Source organism: Rissa tridactyla, chromosome 2 (genome assembly GCF_028500815.1).
Source record: "Rissa tridactyla isolate bRisTri1 chromosome 2, bRisTri1.patW.cur.20221130, whole genome shotgun sequence".
NCBI lineage: Eukaryota > Metazoa > Chordata > Aves > Charadriiformes > Laridae > Rissa > Rissa tridactyla.
Window position 1 is genome coordinate 56233327 of NC_071467.1, and position 23325 is coordinate 56256651.

Genomic DNA, 23325 nt, shown 5'->3' on the forward strand with positions numbered 1-23325 from the left:
ATGCTGTTAGAGAGCTGACGTGTGTGCTGGAGAGAGAATGGCTGGTCACAAACAGGCCATCTTATCCGATGTGACAAAACCTGTGTTCCCCACTACTCTTCAGCAACTGCCAGATGTTGTCAGTTCTCTCTTCAGAAGATGAAAAGGCTAAGAAGACATGCAAATTGTAGATGATAAGAGGATGTGACTATGACCCTTGGGCCTGACAGCTGATATTAGGCTGTTCCCATGCCTCCGCTATCCCCAGTACATTGCTCTCCACAGGGCCTAACGACACAACCTCTTCGTTTTCACACTCACACAGCAAATTCAACTTGACGTGCAATTTACAGAGAAGTAACGTACTAGCAGAGGAATGAGCTTGTACCTGAAGAACATCGGGATTTTAAACCAAATCTTTTTTTTTTTTTTAGATGCTGTTGAGTTTTGCAGTGGTTAGGAGTATGGACCAATCTGTTGAACATCAAGGGGAGTAAAATGCTAGCAGGACATAGCCTCCCATCATAGGTTTCATCATATGCTCAGGCAGGTTAAAGGCACAGAAAGAAATCATTCCCCTTATGGGAGAGAGTGAACACACAAAAATTGTGATTAAGTCTCGACTGAAAGACGTTTCTCTGCCCTTACACTATTTGCACGCGCACAACCAACTCTGTAATCTATTTTATGTCCATGTATGAGATCACGCATGATATACGTCAGCAGCAAAACAAACCATGTGTTTCCTGGAGTTCTTCCTGTTGCACTGACAGTTGTTGATTTGAAAGCTGAATCATTAAGTTTATGAATCTAAACTATTTTAATGCTGATTCTCCTCAAGATAGGCAGTTGGGAAAATACAAGGGTCTGTCTCCTCCTAAAATGTGATGGTTAAAGAATGGCCTAATTTCTCATTCTCACATCTACGTTGGTCCTCTACTTTGTACTATCTAGGTTAAAATATATTAAATAAGATTAATCTGAATTTCACTGAAAGTACTTCTTGTTCTATTTGGCATAAAGAGGTGGGGCCATCAGACCACAGTATGGATCATACACTGCCCTTGAGGATTCTCAGTAGGGTAAGGGGAAGCACCTTATCTGCCTACCCCTGACTAAGCTTTACCTGGTTTTATGAAGTAATTAACACTTCCACCATGTGCCCCACCTAAAAGTTTAGCATGTACTACTAACATGAGTTAATATCCCTATAATTCAAGAAATAATAATTGCTGGTTTATTGGAGATTAAGATTCTAAATTCATACTGAATTTGCTTTTGTGCACTTTACATATTGGCCACAGGCACGGATATTTGTATGAAATATGTATTTCTATATAAATATAGAAATTCATACTAAAAGATGAAGTCTGTTTCTCCTGCAAGGTCTGAAAGAATATTGTAAATCCTTGATATTATTTTAAACCCTGCAGTAAACTGTGATTGAAGGAGCGTTCTTCCTGAACATCTCCTTGCTCCTTTCCATCCCATTTAATCTGTCCTTGTAATTCCTTAGAAAAAAATGACCCTAAAACTAAAAGCCCATTATTTCATTTCTAAAATTAAATGCATCAACATAATGATACTACTGTGGTTCCACTGTCCAGTGCTTCTCATTGCCTGAGTGCTAGGTGATCTTATTTTCTATTTGTGAGCCAGTAACCCCACTTAGGCAGCTATGACATATGCAAATCCCTTTAGTATACAGCATTCTTTTTTTCTTACTTTTTTAATCTCTGCTTTACAAAGGAAATCAGGGTATGTTATGTATGGAAAACGTCTCTGTATGCCACTCCCTTTACAGAAAGGGACAAACTGGAATTTCAAGAGAACTTGACTACATTTGCATTTTAAAACAAACTTTGGATTTAATTTACTGAGTTTCCTTTTTATTTTGCGTACCAGACATCTGAAGCATGCTGTCCTCCCATCGTTCAGTTACAACACTATGTAACCAAACAGTTCAACTACGGTCTATGAATTTTAAACATACCTTTCCTGGTTACTCAGCGGTAAGGTTCTCCTAATATGTCTGCAAACCAAAACTCTGAACTCGGCAACCCTTAACTTAGTCTGGCACAAATGAAGTTTCTCTGCAAAACTAAGGAGAGGTGGGAGGATTCTCTTCAGTTCCTCCCCTCGCCAAGGCTTGTGTCAGGAGCCCGGTGAGAACACCAGATCCGATGTAAAGCAGAGCATCTCCAAGGAGACAGGAGTTGCTGTGCTTCGTTTTCCAAGCACAGAGCAAGGGTGACAGGGACACGATGGGAGGTTGGACTCTGCCTTTCATTAGTAGCTCCTGCTCCTGCTACAAATGAGGGGTAACATGAGGGGTAATACCACATCTTATGGTGTGAGTGACTGAGATGCATCGGTGTGTTGAATATGCTCGTACCTGAGGATGTGAATGAGACTTGGTGGAATTACACACTATGCAACACTTGATGTGAGGCCAAAATTAATCCTTCTGGCACTCAAGGTGTCCAGGGTGCCAAGGTGCTGTCTCTGAACCAATAAACTAGCCCCAAATCAAGTCTGTCTAATTCCTGCATACATTTTTTTTTTTGTTGTATAAAACAGAGATACATTTTGCAAATGAGACCAAAAAACAATCATTCCTCGTGCAGCAAAATCTTTTCTCTCCAGGACAAAATGAATAAGGAATCTACTTAAAGCCAGGGAACCAGGAACCAGTATGGCTCAAATGTGGACAAAGCACCTTAGTTCCCTGAAATCTGAAACAAAGACAAGAAAGAAATCAGTCAAAGGCATAAAAGCTGCACTTCAACGATTTTTAGTCTGCACTTTGTGCGTCATGCTGAGGTCAGAGAAGCAGCATATACTTATCCTTGAGATGACAAATGAAGATTAAATGACAGTATTCACTTGGCAACTCCACTTGTGTTCTAAGCACATGAAACACTTCTCTGAAATTCTCTGACCATTTTGGAAGCTGGATTAGCACTCCTGGCCCATGGAAAACAAAGCCTGCAACTTCTGAGGTCTGGAGAACATGCAGAGGCTGCTGCAACCTGGCTCCAGGCAGTCTGTCCATGGCAGTGTCAAGGAGCAAAAAACGCTAAGCCTGAAACTTCCTCATTTTCAAACGTGAGCTTCAAGCCTGGCTATGGTCTTGTCCCTCTACTGACTTCTGTGCCAGCCCTGGAGACCGGCATGCACAATGCTCTGGTTTTTAGCATGGGAAGTGAGTGAGCTACAATCTCCCAGTGGATTCGGAGACTCTTGAACTTCCTGGTATTTTTGGAGCACAATGAGCTATGCCGATTTTCACAAGCACTAAACAACTGTTTTAATAAAAGTTACTACTGATATGTTTTACCTTTATTGCCAGCTATTGATTCTAGCAAGGCATGATTTTTGGTTTTGAGAGGAACTAGACATACACATCATCACTGACAGGGGGACAAGTCAGTCTGCTGTATCTCTTCCCCTTAATACCTACCACGGCGGTTCTTAGCGTGTGAGAATTGCTGAGCATTTTGTTTTTAGGAGAATCCATGAATTCACACTGTGAATTACAGTTACAGAAACTGTTTCTTCTGGGACCAGGCTTGAAGGTAGTGTCAGTGTTTGCGCTAGCAGTTCTAGCTGCTGCTTTAAAGCTCTCTTGAAAGCACTAACAGAGTTTTTGGTGTCCAGTTGAAAATGAAATGCATTAAATAACTCATAAACAGAGTTATTTTAAAAATAGTTTATGGCTAAAAGACTAGGAAGGGGGGGATGGAAATTACGTCCAATGAACCACACCAAATTAAATCACCACTTCTTATAGGCCTAGTTCCTGGAAACCTTGGAGGATGCCCTAGCCTATTAATAAGACCTTGACAATATTCAATCTCTTACAAAAGAATTAATCCTAACAGTTATAACCTTATATTTATTTTCTCAGACTCAGTGTTTACCTCAGAGTTGGCTCCAACTTCTCAGCAGCATGGTCAAAACTGAGTTTCGCCTTACCATAAACAAGGAACTACATAATCTATGTTGTCCTCATTGTTTGCGACAGAACAAGCTCTAAGGGTGAGCTGGGAAGAGGTTCAGAGGGTAAGAGGGAAGGAAGCAGCTGAGTTAAGAGGGTTAATACAGTACAAACAGTAGGGATTTTTCTTCCCTCCCCTCTCCCTCCAAAAGCTGCTATTACCATGTCACAGGCCTAAGTTTCCTGCTGGAGGACTTCACACTGACAGTGCCAAAACACGTGCCCGGGGCAAAGACATCCCTGCTCTGCCAGCTAAGCAATGGATAAGGTACTGGCTCCCTTTGCAGTCCAGGCCCATCACTACCCATTCTGTGAGTCTGTCCAAAACAGACTGTCTTCTTCCAACTAGTCCCCAGTCCCACCTTCTCTCCAGTAGTTTAGGAAGTCCTACAAACCATCTTCCTTCTCGCCAACACCCATGGTGGTCTCTCAATCCACTTCCTCCTTGGCCCTTTTCAACTTAACTCCTCTCCTCTCCCACATCCACATTTTGCTCCTTATCTGAGATGCACAGACATGGGGCTTACCCCACCTGTGTGCTGTACCACAACTTTGCTGCCTCCTCTTCCCTTTCCCCTCCATCTGTCTCCCCCCCACACACCCTGAGCTTCAGCCCACCCCTCCCTCCTGGCAGCGCACAGGGACTGGAAGTGGGCTCATTTGCCAATGTTGGCTTTTTCATTAATCCAGGCTATGTCTATGTCTGTGTGACTCTTTGTGTATAAGTCTAGACAGCTGCAACTTGGCAATCTTGCTGTAAGATCTCCATGGAGTAAAGTTCGTTAGCTGTTGGACCTTAGTATACAACTCCGCTCCACTGGTGTTTCAGGAAACAGAAATTTTACCTCTATAACTAATACAAATGTAGTCCTAATTTCTGAAAGTAAATATTATCTTGCTTTTGACTCAATAGCCTTTTTTAATAGGTGCTTTTCCTGTGCCACACACATAAACATGACATATTCATTATCTTTAAAAATCTCATTTGGCGAAAAGATTGGGTTTGGCCTAGCAGATAGGGCCAACTAGGTCACATTTTAATAGACGATGACTCTTTATTTCTCTGCTCTGTCTGCATTTATGCTATCCCTCTGCTTGTGTCCTTAATTCCTCACAGGTTTCCTAGGATAACTCTTATTGTTTCTTTCTGGATAAGAGATTTTGATCCCTGACATAAATCCAGACCAACTCTACATTTAATGCAGTTAAATAAATGTATAATGAAATGATCATTTTTCCTATATATATATTGATTACACATAAATAAGATGCTGCAGAAATCATAAGTGGGCACACTGAGTTGAACTATTTCTAGGACAAAGAGCAGACATTAATAACAGAAGTGCTTTGTGCAGATCTGTGGAGCTGTTTTCCTTTTTGTTAAGGAGAATCTGCCAGGAAAATGTGTCACGTTTTCCAGCAATTCACATGAAACCTCAGCATACTATCTGAACCGTGGTATACCCGATTCTTCGGATCCACGAGCTTCAGCAATTCGGAGAGCCCTCAGCATGTGCCAGCAGCCTGAAAGAAAGCAAGGATGAGGGAACGACACTTCTTTGCAGGCTGGAGTTGGCCATCCCTCCCCAAACACAAACCCAATTCATCATCTTCCAGACGCTATTTCCTACCAACAATTTTTCTGTCTCTTTAATGCATCTGTCTGTTTATCTATTCTCAAGTACCATCTGCTTGTCCTGCTCTCTCGCACCGCACATGTTCACAGCGACTACACCTCCAAGGTGACAAATGAGCAGTCGAGCTAATTTCATTGGGATAAACAAGAAAGCAAGAGCCAGATGGAAAGCCATGGAGAGAGCCAATGTCATTTGGGGGGAGGAGAGAGTGTTTGGAGGAAGAATCACCATAACAACAGCAAGTGCAAAGAAGAGGTTTCTTTTCTGTCTATACCACTAATTACTATGAATATTTTATTCTTGCCCTGTGGTTTATCCATGTCTAGATCAATGATTTACTGGCAGATGGCTTGTTTTGTTTGGTTTTTTTCCACCATAAAGTTTGATTGTTTTTATTTTCATTAGGTTTGCAGTTTAGATTTTTTATTTCCGTTTTAGGAGTTTGGATTGTTTTTATCAGACAAAATTATTCCCTTTATATTTATTATTCCCTTTATAGGGAAGCAGTGCTTGGAGGAGTTCAATGACTTTGTGTATTTTGAAATGAGCCCACCATTTTATTACAGATTTTAATTACTGTAAAGACATAAGTTGCTCATTGATAATGTTCATTCAGATCCTTCTTTCATTTAAGACTGTAACTTCTTTTCTCTATATGGCATTTCCCAGCACTGGCACCGCAGAAAGATCTTACAAATAATCCTGACTACGCTGGCAAAGGTCCAGCTGACTTCAAAGCACTAGGACCTTTCTGCTTGTCAAAACACAAAGATTGCACTAATTTAACTAGATTGGTTTAAAAAACACTTTAGGTAAACCACCACAAAGCTTAAGGCATACTTGTATGTGTGTGTGTATGTATGTAGCTTTAAAACTATTTTATATTACCTTAGCTTGCCTCAGCAAGACACGTATCCTAAAACGAGAGAAGACAGCTTAGACTGAACTAAATAAGCCTACATAGGCCCTAACATGAAATGGATTTTTACAACACGATTTTAGTTCAGTGCAACTTTGCTTGACATATGTTTATGCAGCACGAGGCAGTGCGATGCAGATATGCCCTAGCTATTGCGTGGGGAGCGAGCCTAGAGCTGGAAGCAAAACTTTTTGGCCAGGCTCATAAGCATTGACTTCGTTCAGAAATGGCACAGTGCCGTGCCTTGCAGAGATACCTGTGCTAGGTGGGCATTCCCACACGGGGAAGGCCAGTGACCTTACCGCAAAGGAGAACCTGGCTTGTAATTTCTAGTGGCACACAAATACCTAGCTAAGCCGGTGGGCTGAATAACCTCCCAATTTCATTGTCATTGCATCCAATAAAGGCTCGTTAAATTTGACAATACAGGCTTGGCAAATACTTTATTTGGCTAATATGAACAGACAAGGCACTTCAAAATTTCTCTGCTTTCTTTTACATTATCGGTATCATTCAGTGGGAATTGGTTCCTATATCTCAACATGTAATATTCAAAGAAAAATAACACGTGAAGGTAATGTGATCTAACTAATAAATCATCCTACCTGAGCTTCCAAAAGTCCAATTTCATTGCTGTGTACATTCAGGGATTGCTTCAAAGACTAATCTATCTGCATCAGAAACTCTTATTTCACACTTTTCAGTGAAATGCCTGTCAGAAAAAATTTGCTCCATTCCCCAATGGAATATAAACATTCACTTTGAAGATACAATTTCAAACAATCTCCCTTACGCCTCTTCTATAAGAATAGAGTCACTCTTGATGTAATACAAGCATTTATTACAAGTATCCCCTTTTAAAAGCAGTTTTAGACTCTGTAAAGTAGGAGATACTGTGTTTTCATCAAAGTGGAGCTCAATGGTACAGCATCACGCCGTGTGCTGGAAGACTTTGCTCTTTGTCTCCCTTCTCTTACTAAACACATGGTTCTCCATTAGCTTACTTGACCAGTTTGCTTTTGTTATGTTAAACACTCATGGAAAGATGAAGGCTCAGATCTGGCCTATATTCTTGTGCGTTCCAACTGCACTCAACGCTATTTGCATGAGAAGCAATGTTAAGACACTATTAGATTAAATTTTGGGCATGGTATTATGTGACGCAGTTGCACATTAAAGTGGGGGCCTAGGCTTAATAAACAGAAGGGTCTTTCCTCTTCTGTAGCCTAAGTTCCTAAGGGAAACGGCCACTGATGGGAAAAAAGGTCCTCAATAAAAAGCCCGTAATTGATGAAATGTGATCCTTAAAATCTTATCTAAGACTTTTCTCCAAGCCATGTTTTATTCCATGGAAGACAATGCCATGGTAAATCTCACTGTGCGTTCTTCTACCTGTAAATAAACAAAACAAATGGTATGCCTGGAGAACATACCCAAAACCTTACAAATAATGAGTTTTAGGACTGAGACTGTTGTGTGTCAAAGAAATTTACACTCTTTGCAAAGGGAACCAAATAGGAAAAAACTTGCCATAAACTTAGCTCTCCTACATGAGTGTCTGCTGGTGGACTGGCATTGTAAAAAAGAAGTTCAGGTTCTACCTTTTTAAGATCTATAAATAATCTCTATAGCCAGGCAGTTTCAAGAGAACAGGCATACTTGCCTAGGCACAAATGATTGCAAAACTTTTCCCCCTTCTCAGTGCCCATGAGATGCCCAAAGCCTAAAAAATGGAAGACCCTAAAGTACTTCAGAACCGTTCCTGAACAAACATCAGGAATTCTGGAAGGTAACTTTAGCCAGGGCCTCCCTGACGGGCCTCCTATAGTCTGACAGGACAACAGAACAAGAGGAAAGTGTTCGGTCACCTCAAACATGGGGGACCCACTCTATTTTCAGTAGCACTTCCTCCAGGCCCTGCCTGCAGCACAAATGTCCAGGTGCTTCTGAGGATCAGGTCTGGCCCAGGCAGCTTTGGGTATGTTTACAACCCTTTGACCTTTTCTTTTTCCTTTTTTAAGCTCTGTTATTTCTGTTTCAAACACTCTCCCTCTCCATTCAAGGGTGGACAGATGGATGGATCTGCAACTGGTGACCTTCTGTTCATTGCCAAGGTGGAAAACATCAATGGACTCAGTTAGCAGTAGAAATTTGCCCACCAGCATTGCTTGCAATAATTGGCACATACCCTGGATGAAATCACCATAGCCCTCATTCTCCTGCACAAGGCATTTGGATGAGTAAGCAGCACCCTGAAATCAGTGAAGCAGCCGCATGATGTGCAGGTACTCTGGAGAGATTTAGCTCTTCCCAATGCTATCAGAATTGCCTGATATTAAAAAAAAAATCACTGAAAAAGCCTTACGTAGCTTTAAAAAAATGCCTCTCCATCTATCCCCGTGTTAATATTTTCTTACCATTAGCTGCACTTTGTTGAGGATCTCGCCTTGACTGTACCTGAAATAATAAGTCTTTTGGCAAGATCAAAGATGAAAATTTATACCAGGACAAGAACCTGTGAAAACTCTCAAAGAAAATCTAGTTCCAATATAAAAATTCAAGTTGTATAGCTTTTGTTTAATCTTTTCAGAATGCTTATTTGACTAAGATTTACATGAACACACATTACTTCAATGCTGTACGGCTCACAGTCCAAAGTGCAGTCTTAATAATCAACAATCAGTTTTGTCGCATCTCCAGTGATGGATCCTAGAAAATCTGCTGCTGCATTCACCAGGTCCTGAAAACGGATCATACACGTGAGAGAGCACTCATACCACCTCAAGCCACCTTTATTAGAGCTCTCTGCACAACCAGTACCATCCTCTATCCTGCAAAGCTACGTATCTGGGGAAAAAGTTCTGGATTGGGACTGCCAAGTGAAAGACGGTTACTCTTCTGGTGGGTTCAGTGTCAGGAATAATAGCTTTAACTTTGCCTCTCCTATTTTAAATCCTTCTGGCCTTCTCGGCTTTGATGCCTCCATCTAGAAATACTCCTCAGAAATACTGCCCTTCCTCACAGCAGCTTTGTAGAGCTTAGCAACTTGACACACGCAGAGCATTTTTAAGATGTACGTTACACACAGCTTTATTATTAAAATGCTGGATGTTCACTTTTCCTAAGAAAACGTACCAGGTCTCCTAAATAAAATACTTCTATGCACTTTACGAAAATAAAATATTAAAAATAGGACACTGAAGTCCTACTTTGGGCTATCTCTTATCTCTGCATGTACACAACAGTCAAGCGCAGCTTCATTTAATTCTGCATTAGCCTAATTGCTGGGTACCTACCACGTCCATCTGTGTGCATTATAGTGAATACGTGCGCTGAGGGCTTAATGAGTCAGACACCTGCTCAGATGAACAAATGGCCTAGAATTATCACTGGTAATATCATCCATACATTTAAGCTGCTCTTAATTTAAAAGAAGTGCCAGTGCATCAAAATAAATGGAGATGCGGACCAGAACTAAGTAGCTTACTCCAGCCAGGCTGCATCTGCAGTAGTAGCGAAATGTCCCTGGGACCGTCCTCTGGCAATGGAACTGGAAAGGCTGCACCCACACAGCTGAAGAGTGAGAGCCCTCAAAGCAGGATAGTCCTGTTGGGAATGTTCCTGCCAAAGGTACCTGAGAATCTGAAGGGGAAATGCTAGTTGACCCGGATCACAGCCGTGATGGGGACTGCTTTACATGTGTAATAGCATAAAAGACCAAATCTCACTGCCAAGAAATGTTCTCTGGCACTGTTTAATTTACCGTGATTTAATTGCTAGCAAGACAGAACAGCAGAACTGTCTGTCTGAAGAGCTATGGTGCACAGAGCGGGGGAAGCCATTTCAATTCAGCTCCTGTTACACAAAAATACCGTCTTCATGTTTCCATACCATTATTACAATTCTCATGCAATTTTCTGTTCTCAGAAAGATTTGACTATTAAATAGCTTATTCTGAGTAACTATAGATACTCTCGAGTCAAACATCCCAAACAGCCTCCTACAGCCAGAAGCGCTGTTATGGTTGTATTTATGGTGACATTTCAGAAAAATAATGCAGGGGAATAATGAACAAAAGCACAGATACAACAGGATCATAAAAGCCTAGTTCATACTCAGCACACAAACTGGCATTCCCAACCTCGTTTTCGTTTATGTTACTTGAAGTATTTAGCTGACGTTTCTCTCTAGGGTTTTTTCCAAGGCCTGAAGGAACAGAACCTCCAATATAGGCCTTTATCAAAGCAGATTTTGTGGCACTCAATTAATATTGTATTTTTACCAGCGTGGTACTCCTGATTTCCCTCATTATCCTAAGCCACCAAGACTGTGAACTGGCATTCTTTAATTCTGGTTCAGCTCTTGTACTACACAGTAAGTATACCAAGCTGTCTTCTTCCTCCATATTATCTTTTTCCTCTAGAAGACCCCAACCTTCTTTCTATGTTTGCACAGGTAGGAAGGTCCCAGCTGTGAGCTTTAGCTCACTTCTTGAATATTTCATCCTCTTTTTTCCAGTTCATTCCAACTTTGAATATCACGATTCTGTGTTCTGCCATTTCAGCGCTCTCTTGTCCTATGGCAACAATTACAAATCTCTCTTCCTCATAAATCGTCCTCACCCCACTTCTGCCTTGCTTGAGAGATGTACCTTTGTATTTGCTGAATCACCCTCCCAGCTTCCTTCACCTTTTCACTTATACCAGTCTTATCACTGACTGCTAATGGGAAGAATTACCTTGCCTTTCCCATTAATACTTCGATGTGTTCTTCCACAATTACCATGCAGACCCAATTAATGTACTTCCACCAGAAAAGTCCTCAACTAATTAATACTAGGATAAGAACTAAGTGCTTGGAAGGTTTTTGATAAGAAAATAAGAGGGTGCTATCAAATTCTTGCTGGTATAGGCTCAAACACATAGGATGCATATGTGTGTGTGTATTAAAAACATGTTCTTACTACTTTTCCCCTTTCCACCCGTTATATATTGCATTCCATTTTTGCATACTATAATGCTTCTTTCTTTTATAATCAGAAACAGCATCTGTCTCAATGTTACTGGAGTTCCAGAAGGGCTCTTAGATGATACGTCATCACAGACATTTTGTTTCAAATCTGTCTGTAGTAATGGCTTGCCATAAGATAACATGGGGACATGGAACATGTCCAAGCAATGTGGCAGTTCCTTAATTTCATCCAGTAAGAGTACTGAAAGTTTCTTTCACCGTTACATAAGATATAACTACCATGACAAAGTATTTCAGGAATATTAGTATCAATAATATCTCATCTAAAGGTCAAAAGTTAAAAAATACGCAAATTCCCCACTGTATTTATTACAGGGCTTCCAAGAGAAAATATTTTGAGACAGAAAAACCACTCTGAAAAGCAAAGCCAACTTTGCACACTGAAATCTAACAAGTGAAAGTACTGACAGCTAGTCAAAGATTAGCAATTTCCTAGGTTTCCATAAAGAAGTCACTCAGCTATACTGCTGACTTACTGTATATTAAATACTTCAGTCCTCTGCTTTAATGAGTGATTTGCTTTAGAGAATGAATTTCCAACTATTTGTTATATGCCCTTCATTGGATTTTATACAGCTATAAAATCATGACATAAAGCAGAGCACAATCCATCACACAACATAGCCTTCTGTAAATACTGTAAGAGACTATACTTCAAATATGAAACTAGTTTACAAGCACTTAAGTTGGAATGTCTATGCCATGCCATTCTTTTATGGTGGTAGAAGAAAAAAATCATCCTTTAAACAAAATTGAATAGGGTGACTAGTTTGGCATTGTTGTTCCAGACATTATACTACATGCATTGCTGGTAAACCAGAAAGAAAATCAAATTTAGGCTCTTAACCATGAAGTATCATTCCAACAGGCTTTTGATTCTTGGCAGTCTTCACATGTGTAGAAATCCAAAACTGCATGGACATTGGAAATGGTCTGATATTAGAAACTGCAAAAGACACAAGATCAAGAGAAAGACCCATGTCAGACCAAGGTCTAATTTTACTTAAAAGGTCACCACATCTGCCCACACTGGGTAGAGCAGCAGCGCCTCTCTGCTTCCTACTGAGCAGATACTGCCCGATAGTCCTTTCGATACAACAATTTTTGCAATGAATGAGGACAGGCCGTGAAAGACCTGATATACTACCCCCATGCCGTAATCACCTTCATATCATGCCACAGAAATACAAACCTACTTCTAAGCTTTGTAGCTCATTCAGAACACACGATACAATACATCATTTTGCCAGTGATCTGCTGGGTTTGTGCCTTTCCAGAGATGGTATGTCACCAGTCTCTGCTCCTTCAGATGTCAATATTTTCACAATGCCTCAGTGATTCCCACAACAGGCATGGAAAGGTTTAGAGACCCCGTAGCCTTCCTGTTCACCTGTATGCAGTGATGCAAGGGTGAGAGTAACACATTTAGGGCTGCAGTATGCCAAAGGAGAAGGGGACACATACTACATTTTTTGACAGGGACCCCATTGTTAGCATTCAGCAAAGGTCTGGTCTGGAAAGGATTAGCTTTATTCAGATGAGTCCAACTGGGTGTAACAGAATTTGGTAAATAAGAGATTTCCTCTGCTCAAATTTCTATTTGCACATTTATTGGGGATTTTATAATGTTACTCACACCCTTGAAAAGAGTGAGGAAACCAACACTATTTCAAGTTTGAATGAAGGCAATGAGGATCAGTGGTCTTCTTCCATCCCTTATGGCTCAGGGGAAGGTACTTCTTGTGGTTTAACACCAGCTGGCAATTAGGAGCGTGCAGCCGTTCACTCACTTCTTCCCCCGGCCAGTATGATAGGGAGGAAAAGGAAAAAAAAACCTTGTGGCTTGAGATAAAGACAGTTTAATAGAACAGTAACGGAAGATTAATAATAATAATAATAATAATAATGGTAAAAGAATATACAAAAAGACTGACGCAAAACAATTGCTCACCACTCGATGATTGATTGCCCAGCCCATTCTGAGCAGTGACTGCAGATGCTTCCCCCCGGCCAGCCCCCATTTCTATACTGAGCACGACGTCTGTAGTACGGAACATTCCTTTGGCCAGCTTGTCCTGTCTATGCTCCTCTCAGATGTGGATCTTTTCACAACTGTCCATACCACCAAGGGACCAAAGGAGCTTAATGAGGAGCAGAATACAGTTACTCTTTAATACAGTAGACCTTTTAAGTGCTACGCTAAGGGAAAAGCTAGGTTTTAGCTCTGACGTGCATGTGTGTTGTGTGTTGCGTTAGCTTAATGACTGCGCTCAGGAGGCGATTTCATCATGATAGCGGCAGTCTTTGAAATGCTGCCTAATCTGAAAGCTGGTTAATTGGAATGAAAAAGACTTTTTCCGCTGCCACAGTTGAAAACAGCAGAAACATTTGGGATTCAGTGTCCCGAATTCAGTTTTCTCCTGTCCTAGGAAGAACATTTTTAATTGAAGACTACAGAACTTGCTGCAAAGAATTTAAGAAGTTTTATATCTTATCTCAAGGATATTAGAGTTTAACACAAATGTGATTTTATTTCCAAACCAAAGAAGTGTGGCCTAATTAGAAACCTTAAAAATGCACACGTTTTTACAGAAGGTGAAACTTCTTATAGGATGTGAATGCAACATCTTTTTAGTACATTTTACATGCTCAGCTATACTGTTATAGATGGTATATAATGTAATATTTGCTGCATGCTCCAGAAACTGCCAAATGTTTTCCATAACCCTCTTTTTATTAAAATATTCCAGATACATCTGTACTGCACTAAATCCTATGCTGCTATTTGGCATTGAACTGTATCTTCAGACTGTTCTGCAGAGTTAAACTGTGCCAAGACTGAAGTATTGATTGCTACTTATTGTACACTGCATACTAATAAATCCTATCTCTGTGTCCTGGCCAGCCATATAGATATAGCCCTGGAGAAATCACTCCTGCATTTTAAAAGTCCTGTCCTAATGGAACAAGGCACTAACAAGTACCTTTCATAATTTTGTGAGATGAAGAAATTGATCCAGCTGAGCCATTAGCATATATACAGTAAGCAAAAGCAAGCGGCTGCCACGTCTTCAGTTTAGCTCATGGTGCTGGATCAGGGGTGTCTCCACCTGGGCTGGAGGCTACGACCAAGAGAAAGAGAGAAGCTGAAACAGGCAGAGGCTAAAACTTCTCCTTCTATGAAGGACAGACTTTGTATTGCAGTGTTCACGCCACATTTTCACGTAATTTTTTGTCCTATACTTTAGCATACACTGACTCCTTTTTTCCAGATAGTTATCATTCTAACTGAGCAAGCTTTCGGGGACAATTCAAAAGAACAGTTATTGCACACTATATTCTAAAATTATACATATGTGCTTATGGGAAGACTGACTCATGAATCTGGAAATAAAGAGACCTTACTGTTAGATCATCCTGTCCTATTAAGCTTAAGACTAAAAGTTGTTATCTCGGTTTAATTTCACCCTGAACATTAATGTTCCCCATCTAGTTGTCTGGAGACGCATCCATTTAGGAGACACTATTGACATACGTGCATTTTCTTAGAAGTCTGAGGGAGAAAAGTTGTTAAGTTGGAAAAAATGTGGAACAATAGAGGGACCCTTTTCAAGTATGCCACTGCAAATTGACTACATTTTTGAAGCAGCTCACAGTGACTTGTAGAGCCAGCTACTTTTCTTCACTAACTAATTACCAAGCAATGATACATTTGGGTAGCTCAAACGTTCACTTTCAGGGCCTACTCACTACCATTTTTAGCTCCGTTTACTGAGGAAACTATATGCAGTGTTGATAACTTTGTCTACAGAATTTACTGTCCCTAAAGCTTGCTAAAAGCTTATTCCGTAGCATTTGGATGTCTATTTGTTTGTCCATCCCAGTAATACTTGGCTGACTTCCATCGAATCTGTCACTTGATAGAGGCTTTAATAGATAATAGGAGACAATTGAATGGCTCGGACAGGTATCTAGAACTATTTTAGACGTCCACATACCTCCTCCACCTGCTGCTCCAGAGAGGCACAGGTCTTCAATCCATTTTGTATCGTAGCTCCAGTCCCACATGGAAGTCTCTAGGGCAGCATGCCAGCTTTAGGCAATGACATAAATGTCTGGGCACCTGAATCCTGCCCTAAGTTCCAATGAGTTTTGTGAAACTCCATTGCCTGCTGAGTTAACGGCCACAGCTTAAAGCTTAACATTTACCTGTCGTCTGCAAATTGCCAGTTGGCAGCATCCATGCAGTTGAGAGCTGGCCACAGCCAGGTACTGCCTTTTTCAGACTGGCAGGTGTGGGTATGGAAGGGCCTGGAGATACTGTGAAGAGGCTTAAGATTAAGTAGAGAGGGAACTGCAAGAATGACAGCGTTCTCATAAAAGACTTGCTGGGGAGGCTGCAATTATTGCAGTGAGATCAAGGCTGGAAATCAGACATGGACTTAAAGAAAACCAGACTTCCTTATTTCCGCTGTTTCACCTGTTTATTGTTTGATAAACTGCTTATATGGCTGCTCACTAATCTCTCCAGACACAAATAACGCAAATGGCCCTGATTCATTTGCAGACTTTGTTGATCATCATCCCTTGCAGCTCACCAGCAATGGTAGTCCTAAGGCAGACCCAAGGCACAGCTGCAGAAGAAGCCCCTGCAGGGGTGTTCCTGCCCCCTGGGCTTCGGTCAGGGCTGCTACCTGTTGTACACAGAACCAGTTCCGAGGAAGGCAACTCCCTATCAGATGTTTACTGCAATGCAGCAGTATTTTTGCCAAATCTCAGCTGAATTAATATGCCACGACTAATTTAATCCATTGTTCTGACTGCCTGGTTCTAATAATACGTAGATTAATTCCTAGCCAGTCAAATACTAAAGCGCATTTTTAAATCCCATTGCAATCCATCGAGTATACCCCAAGATAAGCAGACCCTAGATCTTAGTTAAATACTTACGGCCTAAATGTTGAATACTTCTGAGTGAGGAAAGGTCCAGGTTTAGCCTACACTAAGCATCTCATCTGTACGTTACTGTGTCAGCCATATGCATTGTTGATAACTTTGTCTACTGAATTTACTGCCCCTAAAGCTTGTTAAAAACTCTAACTTTTCTTTTTAAATTAGAAGATCCATCAGAGAATAATCAGTGAGACTGAGCAGCTTTGTAAGCAACCCTGATAAAAAGGGTAGAAATGAGGACAGGAAACATCAGAACCATCTCTCAGAGAGAAACGGAACAAAGTGTAACCTAGTGTGGACCTATGATCCTGTTCCACCCTGAATTCTTAAATCAGCTCCCCTTGAAATAACCACAGCACTCTATCTGAATCTGGAGCATAATGCAGGGCTCCAAGTGACTCCAATTTATCATGGGAACAATCAAGGACTTAGACAATATGAGACCTTTCCATCTTTTGACCGTCTTGCTTCTTCACAACACCTCAGAGCAGCCATTGGTGCATTAACACACCACTATTTTAACCCGCGGGATCTTGGAGCTCCCATTTGGGCTCAACAGACAGGTATCACTCAGCACTGTTTTGCTTCCAGTCATCTGCCAGCCATGGAGGGGCAGGCAGGGGCAGGGCTGTGGGTCCTAATCTCCTAAAACACTGCAGAAAGGTCCCAGAGCTTATCAGAGACAGCAGAGACAGTTAAGTGCCTTTTGCATGTTCGGATGATCTACTGGCAACGGAGATAGAAGCACCACATTATCCTTGTTACCTGGTGTTTACACCACAGCTAAGTGAAATAAAATCATAACAATATACTCGTGTTCTTTTTGCATTTGAAAAACTTTGAATGCTTTTCTATGTGTGTCTGCTTAAAATTCCAAATTTATAAAATTGTTTGTCATGGTATATATGACTAATAAATAATATTTAAAAAAATGCCTGGCAAGTTGTGTAGCAGAAATGCTTTCAATGGCTCTTGCTATCTGCAGTTTGCAGTTCTCTCTGGCATTACTGATGTCTAGCCCATCTCTTTCAAAGCCCTGTGCATTAAATCATTTTGTAAATTAAAAGAAATGTGCTATCTCCAGCAGACAAAGAGAGGATAGGAGATCTTCCAGGCTAACACCAAGCCTTCAAAAAGCTTTTGAAATCTCATTACTCAAGTATCTAATGGACAGAGTACCAGTTCCTGCACGGTCTTTTCTCTTTACCATGCATTGTGTATAACTGAGATACATCAACAACTCGCTATGTTGTTAAATGGGGTGGATAATCTGCCAGATTTGATTCCCCTCAATACAATTTTCCAGAAATGCAGGAAATTAACGTTTACATATTATAAAAAAATAAATGTAAATGTAGCATAAGAGGACTGTCATACTGTATATCATAGTATATTTAAAGAGTGATCAGAAAGCCTCATTACAACTACTTCACTTTATCCATTACTTAAAGTAACAAAAAACATGTTTAAAGCAATCCCCACTTTTCCCTCATGTCTTTCTCAAAAATTCAAAGCCATTCAAGCCTGACCAAGTTTGGATTCATCAATGTCTAATGAAGTCCAAGTTCCATTTGTAGCCTTATGCAAATCAGGGTTTTGATATTCACGTTCTCCCTCACTCTTCCTTCCTCCTTCGCTTCCTCTCTCTCCCCAGCTGAGGCTGGAATTCACACTGATCTCTTCTTGACTGTGGACACCGACACAATCCTTTCTCCCTTGCAAACCTCCCCATCCGAAAGAAAAAAATCCAGAACTTAAGGCTACCTTACATAAGCTTTGACTTAAATTATATATGGATTCAAATATTACAGCACATACACAATTATGACCTCCCAAGTTACATTTTCTTACCAAGTCAGGTTAAAAAACCCTGCCCATTCCTGAATTAACAAAGCGACATTTAGCAAAACATACTTACCAAGACAAAACTCCATATTCCATAAATGTCTAGACATGGACATTCTAAAAAGAGCAATGGAAGTATTTTCAGAAGTACACTACACTCATCTAACTCTGTCCCACCACACCAGTGGTAGTATGACAAATCATAGAATGGCTCAGGTTGGAAGGGACCTTAAAGATCACCTTGTTCCAACCCCCTGCCATGGGCAGGGACACCTCCCACTAGGCCAGGTTGCTCAAAGCCTCATCCAGCCTGGCCTTGAACACTTCCAGGGATGGGGCATCCACAACTTCCCTGGGCAACCTGTTCCAGTGCCTCACCACCCTCACAGTAAAGAATTCTTCCTAGTATCTAATCTAAATTTCCTCTCTTTCAGTTTAAAACCATTACCCCTAGTCCTATCACTACACTCCCTCATAAAGAGTCCCTCTCCACCTTTTCTTTAGGCCCCCTTTAGGTACTGGAAGGCTGCTAGAAGGTCTCCGCGGAGCCTTCTCTTCTCCAGGCTGAACAATCCCAACTCTCTCAGCCTGTCTTCATAGCAGAGGTGCTCCAGCCCTCTCATCATCTTCAGGGCCCTCCTCTGGACCCGTTCCAACAGGTCCATCTCCTTCCTGTGCTGAGGACTCCAGAGCTGGACACAGTACTCCAGGTGGGGTCTCACGAGAGTAGAGTGGTAGAATCACCTCCCTTGACCTGCTGGCCATGCTTCTTTTGATGCAGCCCAGGATGCGGTTGGTTTTCTCGGCTGTGAGCGCAGATTGCCGGCTCACAGAATCCCAAGAGGGCAAAAAGCATTGTTGAGCTCTCACGACTGCTTTCTGATTCTCTTCTGCAGCCTTCTGACTGCAGAATTTAGTTTGAAGCCTTGCAAAAAAAAACCCCAACAAAATCTGACCAGGGAGATGCTTGGCCCTGCAACAACTTTCCTTTTATTTGTGTTTTATTTGTCTTGGGAAGAGCATGCAAGAGCCTGCTCTCTGCAATGCACCCACCCTGCCTCAAAAAGCCACATGGCCCAGTGCTCGGGGATGCCTGTTGGCAGTCAGGCGCAGGGAAAGGAAGCTGTGTCTACATGGAAAGGTGCATTTTGGGCCCAGAGAGTTTTTATACACAGCAGAACGGATCAGCAAGGGAGGAGTAAATTAACTTTATGCCATGACTGTCAGGAACTACTAAGAGATGCAAATTTTGGCTCACCTCTGAAGGCAGAACCAATACATCCATTCGCTTTCTCTGTTTAGTGTGAAGGGGCTCTCTCTGCGTAAGAATACAGAGAGAGCAATTACAACAATTACTGGCTAATAATTGTTGGACAACATTTAATTTAAAAATCCTTATTCATAAAACTCATAATACTTTGTGGAGTTGTTTTGCATTAGGACTTTTGCAGACTCTAATTCAAGTTCAGTAAGTTGCCCTGTGAGCCGGTAATGGGAACCCCCCTCTCTGGGCGTTCTCTCTGCAGCATATGGTACCCCAGGGCAGGGCTGCTCTACCAGCACTTCCAGATTTTCTGTCCTGGAAGCGGCAACCTGAGAGCCCCAAAAATCTTCAGTGCCCAAATTCAAGCTGAGATGAACTTCTGGATCCGTGAAAGACCTCCTTCTCAGACTACGCCAAGTCTGGAGCACCACCATCTCCATGTTTCTTTGGCAAATGGCTTTGCATGCCTACCTCCTGAAGAGGCATATTCCACTGCAAAAATACCATGTTGTTGGTATTTTCTATGTAATTCTTTTCTTCTTAGAGTATTTCTTCTAGAAATTTTGACAAATTGGATTTAATTTCAAACTGGAACAAAACCAAATGTCAAAATAATGATGCACACTTTCCTGGGTTTGGCCAGCTCTGATTAAGGTAAACTAAGAATGAACGTCTTCAAACTGTATGTCCATCATTTATCTTCCAACAAGGTATCAGCCTGTTCCAAAAGTCCCAAATGCATGTGCAGAGCAATTCAATTTGCCTGAACAGCGAGATGAATGAAGCGCCAAACAAAAGGTGTACCTGGGAGTGGGCACAGCATGGTGACCTGTGAGCTGTATTATCCTGCAGTCACAACGTGATAAGCAGGTCCTGTGGCTACATCGCACTTTAGTTTGGGAAGCAATTTGCGCAGGCTGGTTTGCATCTTTCTTTGGGACTAACCAAAAGAAGATGGAGAACTGCCTTTAAAAGGCAGACACATCAGTTTGTCATACCATTCAGGTGCCAGATTTCTAGTTCAACAGGGGATTTAATTTACTTTTAAAATCCAAAGATTAATTCCCTTTGTTTATTGCCTCCTTCACGTCCTGTTCTTGCAACACTTAATTCTTCTTACATGTTTTTGAAATTCATATGCATTCTTACTGGGAACAAGAATGATCATAAATTCCTCAGTGACTGGGTGGCTCACCAGGATTTCTTTATGACTAATGAATTTTTCTCACTCCCTCAAAGCTTCATCATTAAGGCCATCGTTGCCCCAAGGATATCTCCTTGTACATTCAAAAATCACACAAGGTTCTTCCCATGTATTTTGTGGCAGATGCGGCTGAGTTACAAACACCCATGGTGGCTCAGCTACTTTGTCACTTGGTATCAGCCATCAGTCGGTGAGCTCTTATGCAGCTCTAAGGACAACTTCTGTTCATGTAACTCCACTGTTATTCCTCCTCCTTTTGTTCCTGTTCTCATTCTACAAAGTTTATGGCAAGGTTATATTATTTAAAAAAAAAAAAAAATTATTTGCTCTCTGCTGGAGAATCATTGGGTACATGATGGAATGTGCCTGTGCAACTGCAGGTTGTGACAAAATGGAATTTCTGGATCTTTGTCTCACCTTTCAGCTGTTCAGCTGTCTCTGACCTCTCTCTGTAGCCTCACCTTTCCTACATACTTTAAAGGAACAAACTCTTTGGGAAAGAGTGACCATGTTAATCACAAAAGTAAAAGCAATCTTTTCTTCTGTATTCTTTCCAGAAAGTCTGTTTGCTCTCAATAAAAAAAAAAAGCTTTCTGTTTATAAATTTGTGAGGGTGAGGAGGCTGGTACATATTCAGGCTCTTGCAAGTCTTGAGTGATGACAAGTGAGAACAAATATTTTTCTTTTCTTCTGGACTCACTTGAACTTCTACAAAGAGAGAATGAAGCCCTTTCCTCTGTAAAAAAAAATGGCTGTTTGATGAGATGGTGGCACTCAGTAATAAAATGAGTTCTCTTTGACCTTTTTATGTCATAAGATTAAGTAATAGATAGAAAAGAATTTTAAAAGTGCCAGAAGAGAAGCTATTAGCCATTTCCCATGTATTCAGTTGTTATACCAGCTTCTCACACTGTCTAGCACCTTGTGGCTGTTACTGGTCGTTTTTAGCAAGTGCGCTTTATGGCTCCTCCCTTCCTAATGCAGGTTTTCCCCTTTCTCCAGATAACAAACCTTTGGGCTTGTACAGTTTCACAACCTGACATAAATGGCCAGGGCCTGGCCTGAAGAAATCCCTTTCTTCTGTAAGCGGCACCCCAGGTGAGTCCTGTTAGAGCAGTCAGGAGGAACTGCTCAGCCTCTCTCCACTTCGCCAACCTCCTGCCCACCCAAACCCCGCTCCCTTCCCCCAGGCGCAGCTCTGCCTAGTTGGATTCTCTGCCTCCTGCCCTCCAGGTGAAGCTCTTGGCACAAATACACCTGAGAGCTGAGCCAAAATATCCTTTGGGCCTTTTTGCTCCCAGCACGTGCTTCTGGGAGCCCGTCCTCTGCCAGGCAAAGAGGAGATGTGGTTGACCCCAGGACAAAACCAATTGTTGCCAGGGCTTAGAAAATCTGTTTCTGATCTCAGCCCACATTTTTTTTGAGGGGGGTCTATTTTAGTGTCTTTGGTCTGCTGTTAATCATTAGTGCTAAGGGATCAATGGTGTCCTTTCTCAGGGAACAGAAACATGAAGTCTGTTTTATCTGAGGAGTTTGCAGGGTAAGACGCTGGCTGATAGCTAAAAGACTTCTTTCAAGGCAAGAGGGAGTGTAAAATGATTGGAGTTTGTGTGGGTTTGGCAGTGGACAGGGAAGAAAGAAGCTTTGTCAGCCTTTATTCCTTATTCTTTCTTCTTATTATTGTCCAAACTCTCTAACTACACACAAATATGCACAGCTTGTTACACACAGCTGCTGTTTGGGTTTTCAGTGTGGTGGCTGGTACCAGCCTTGATCTCAGCTTCTAGTCACTGTATATGTAACTGAGGTCTGTAGCGCACTAGTGACATTACGAAGGATTTTTGTGGAAGTCAAGGGCAAAATCAGCTGAGTCCCCTTCAAAGTCACTGAAAGGATAATGAATGTCAGAATCATACCCTGGCTGTTCACAAATTGGTGCCATTAGCAGGAGAAAGTGCATACTAATCAATAAGCATTGGCACTTAGTGGCTCTGAAGTATTGGTGGGCTGGCAATTTACATCTGCTCACAGCACTGTACCTTGTCACAACAATTTACCGTCTTCTCTCCTGTTGAAATCCACCGATATAAACTGTCAGGCAGGCACTAGATAATTCTTCCTTCCAGTCTCCTAAATGACTTTTACAAAGATCTGTTTAGAAATCAATAAATCTTATACGAGGAATGGATAAGAAGGCAAGGCGGTGTTTAATTAACAGGTAACTGTCATAAGGTAACATCATGTTTTCCCCATCAGATTTCTTTGTTGCAACTCTGTAGATGGACATATATAGATGTCCTCAGAAGACTGCTCACGGTACATGCAGGTTCCTCTGAACCTGCAGAGATCAGTTTTCAATTTATTCAGTCCCACCTGAGGTGCTTGTGTTCCCCAGGTCTCCTGAGATGCAGCTTCCATCCTCTTGCTCAGACCTGCTCAACTCAAAGGGCTCCATAACCTACTGCAATTCCAGCCTGGGAGCCCACCCCCGGG